General features: G+C 40.0%; 2 pseudogenes; both read left to right on the top strand.

The window, feature by feature from the left end:
* The first annotated feature begins 1174 nt into the window (after positions 1-1174).
* On the top strand, positions 1175-2381 carry LOC102502295 (DNA-directed RNA polymerase I subunit RPA49-like; annotated as a pseudogene).
* Positions 2382-3290: 909 nt separating this feature from the next.
* Positions 3291-3762, top strand: LOC102492608 (ubiquitin-conjugating enzyme E2 variant 2 pseudogene; annotated as a pseudogene).
* Positions 3763-3907: the final 145 nt, after the last annotated feature.

The following is a 3907-nucleotide window of genomic DNA, read 5'->3' as shown; positions in this document are numbered from 1 at the left end:
AATTGTTTTTCCCAAGCTAGTGCCAACATCTCCTATACTACAGGCTTATGTGTGGCTTTTATATATTTACTCCATTGGACCCCATATGGCCAACTGTGCTGTTAAGATCCCAGAGCCAGTGGCATGAAAAACATTCTGGGTATATGTGTATCTGTGCATGTGTGCCCAAAATCTCAAGAGGAGAATGGAGGAGAGGAGATTGCGGTGTGGCCATCCCCCTAGGGAGTGAATTCTCATTCTCTCTCCCTCTCTCTCTCTCCTCTCATAAACACACACACCCTATTGCAAAATCTAAAAACAACAATAAAATAAAGATGAATATACATTTACTTCACAGTACTGAGCAGTTCATAACTACATAAGTTTACGGTAAGTTTAAAACACAGGTGCTTCCCACTAGGCTGAGCAGAGCTCCACCAAGGCTAAAACTCATCATTCACATTCAGTACCCACCTCACTGCCTAGCAAGGATGAATGAACGAGGCCACGGATTTTCAGAAAGCTTTATTGAGAGGTTTTAACCACCTCACTACCCAAGGGGCATCATTACATAAGGTTACTGTTGCTTTTTGTCTAATTCACCTGTGATTATCTCAGTTTGGAAAATGAGGAAAGCACTCAGTAAATATTTGTTGGGTGAAGGAATCTTCACCCCTGTGTACTAAGCAGGGCCAGCTATATAATTTGCAGGACCTAGTGCAAGGTAAAATGATAAGAAGTTGTTGTGGTTTTTTTCCTAACTCTTTCCAGTGAGCTGTTGTTATGTACAAAGTTACCTATCTCGAACTGGACTAATGATTGGTACTACAGAGCTTTTCAGATGATAAACTCTTACCTCTCACACTCCTTTACATGGAAATTCCAAATTCTTCTTCCACTGGTTATGTTAAGCACATTTTTGTTTTCTTTGTCTAATTTTTAATTGCTTTCTTTGTCTTTAGAACCATATGTCACAATAAATAACATCTATGACAATTCAATATATACTTCCAAAATAACTAGTAAAGTGAATTTTTAATGTTTACAACATAATGTGAGCATCCATGTTGAAGATGGTGACTATGTTTATATCCTCCATTTGTTTATTACACACTGTATACATGTTTTATAAACCATACTGTGGATGAATGGCTGCGGCAGTCTTAACTCCTGGTCTTGGCTCTTGATAGACTAAATGGTGGCAAAAGAGTTGCCCAATGTGAGATTATTGTACTGCAAGGAGCCCGATGACAGCCAGAGTCGTACTGGTCCAGTTCTCCGATGGGAAGCTGCAGAATCCAGGAAACACACGTTTTCCCTTGTACAAGAGCAGCAACTCCGTACTCCCCAGGAAGAGGAGTCCATGGGTCCTGGCAGCTGAAACTGACAGACTTTCCTTTGTGGGAAACAATTTTGGAACTGATGCAGGCACTTTGTGGGAATTTTGAACAAGACCTCTGGCCAAATGAAAGTATATGATGCTGAATTGTTCAACATGCAGCCACTGTTTTCAGATGAATCAGTAGAGAGTGAACTGTCACTCAAAAGTCAGACCAAATCTTACAGAGAAAAGATGGATTCTTGTATTGGAGCTTTGGTACCACCAAACAGAAGTGAGCTCTGAACTCCAGGAGAATAAACAGAGTGGGCAATGAATTTTTTGAATTACGCAGTAGCTAAAACTGCAGAGAATACCATTGATACAAAGGGTGTGACTACTGTGTTCAGTGATACCATTCAAGATGAGCTGTAAGATGACTCCTTTATCTTCCTCTCTGCTATGCTGATGTAGCCAAATCTGGAGAAGTGTACAAATTTTAAGATCTTCTTTCCCCGGTGGAGTATGAAGCTCTTCAGAGCCCATCTGAAGCTTTCAGGGCTGTCACATCAGAAGAAATATTGAAGATGAAGGAGGAGAACAGTCACTGCTCCTTTGTCATAGAAGCGTTGAAGCCTTTGCCATCAAATAAGGAGTTGAGACCACCAGGTCTGATGCATATAGTTTCCAGACATCCTCATCAAATTTTGAGCTCGAAAAAGTGCCCTGGGACCTGGCATCCCACATATCAACACTAAGCTGTTGAGGCATTTCTCCTGTTTCACTAACAACAATGGAAGTTTGCAGAACTTAATTTTGAATTCTATGAAGGTGAAGATCACTATGTTTGTAATCATACCATTCTGGAACATAAATGACTTTCAGATCGTCCTGACAATGTTATAGAAGGGCGTACAGCTCAGTGAAAAAGGGATGACTGAGATAGTGAAAGCCATGAGATCTCTAAAAGAAGGGTGTGCCTGGCAACTGGCAGGGAAGAAGATCACAAACTGGGCACCCTCTCCATCCCACTGCCTCCACCCAGAACTCCACCCACCAGTCAAAGCAGAGGAAAATTACCTAGATGTATGCTTTCTAAACAGAGCATTTTGGCCCCACGGTAGCCACTGCTCCTATTCATTTCTGTTTTTATTTTTTTAAAAAAAGGGAATAAGGAAGCCTTGCTCTGGCATGGCTCTGAAATCTGAAGCCAGCTTGTCTTACACAGAAATATGAAGTGGTGGCCAGATTGGACTACATCTTCCTCCTTTGGTGTTGAAGAGATTATAATGGCAGATGTTTCTTAAAAACAAACAAACAAGCAAACAAACAAAAACCCTACAATGATGTATAATGATCATATGTGAATCATAAATTACAATAAATATTTTTAAATTAAAATAAAAATAAGTACAAGCATTAAGAGTATTGAGCTTATATGAGAAATTACTAAAATTATGTAGTTCTTCTTTCAAAGCTCATACAAACACTTGGTTTTCTGTTCTTTCTTTTTTAAGAGAGATTTTCTACTATAGGGTTCATGCACTCACCAGAGAGACAGAGACAGATAGAGAGAAAGTGAGAAACCACTCCCCAGGAGGAATGACCATACCACAGTCCTTTCTCTTCCATTATCCTCTTAAGATTTTGGGCATGCATGCACATGGTCCTGGTGTGAGTTTTAAGCCTCCAGGTCCAGGACTTGACCAGCAGTGGGCCATGTGGGAATCCAGCACTTAAACCGCTACAGCACCTGCTGGTCTCTTGTTTTCTGTTCTTACCAGACAGTTGAAACACTGCACAAAATAGCTCAACTGCTTTTATTCACTTCTTACCATTCTATTGACAAGCTCCCTTCAACTTACTGTTGATTAAGAATAAGTAAGGAAACAAAAGAGAAAGAAGGATGCGTTCTCCTGTCTTTCCTCTTCCTTCTGTGTCATATTCAACAGGTGATTCCAGGAAGTCAATGATTAAGAAAGACACAGGGCTGCGTCGGGCTGCAGGAGAAGATGGCGGTCTCTACAGGAGTCAAAGTTCTTCGTAATTTTTGCTTGGTGGAAGAACTTGAAGAAGGACAAAAAGGAGTAGGCGATGGTACAGTTAGCTAGGGCCTTGAAGATGATGAAGATATGACACTTACAAGGTGGACAGGCATGATTATTGGGCCACCAAGGACAAATTATGAAAACAGAATATATAGCCTGAAAGTAGAATGTGGACCTAAATACCCAGACGCTCCTCCATCAGTTAGATTTGTAACAAAAATTAATATGAACGGAATAAATAATTCCAGTGGGATGTTGGATGCACGGAGCATAACAGTGTTAGCAAAATGGCAAAACTCTTACAGCATTATAGTCGTCCTTCAAGAGCTACGACATCTAATGATATCCAAAGAAAATATGAAGCTTCCACAGCCACCAGAAGGACAAACATACAACAATTAATTTTAGAAGCTCTCAAATTTGTCTTAAATCAACAACCTTCTACTCATATAAATGTCTTGATTAAATATCACAATGTAAATACCCACACATTAAGTAAAAGAATTCCAGCTGGTAAACACGACTGGACATTTGTAAGAATATATTTAATATATGTACACCC

Source organism: Tupaia chinensis, unplaced genomic scaffold (genome assembly GCF_000334495.1).
Source record: "Tupaia chinensis unplaced genomic scaffold, TupChi_1.0 Scaffold000017_1, whole genome shotgun sequence".
Classification (NCBI taxonomy): domain Eukaryota; kingdom Metazoa; phylum Chordata; class Mammalia; order Scandentia; family Tupaiidae; genus Tupaia; species Tupaia belangeri.
The sequence above is the reverse complement of the archived record's forward strand: the minus strand, read 5'-3'. Positions and strand labels throughout refer to the sequence as shown.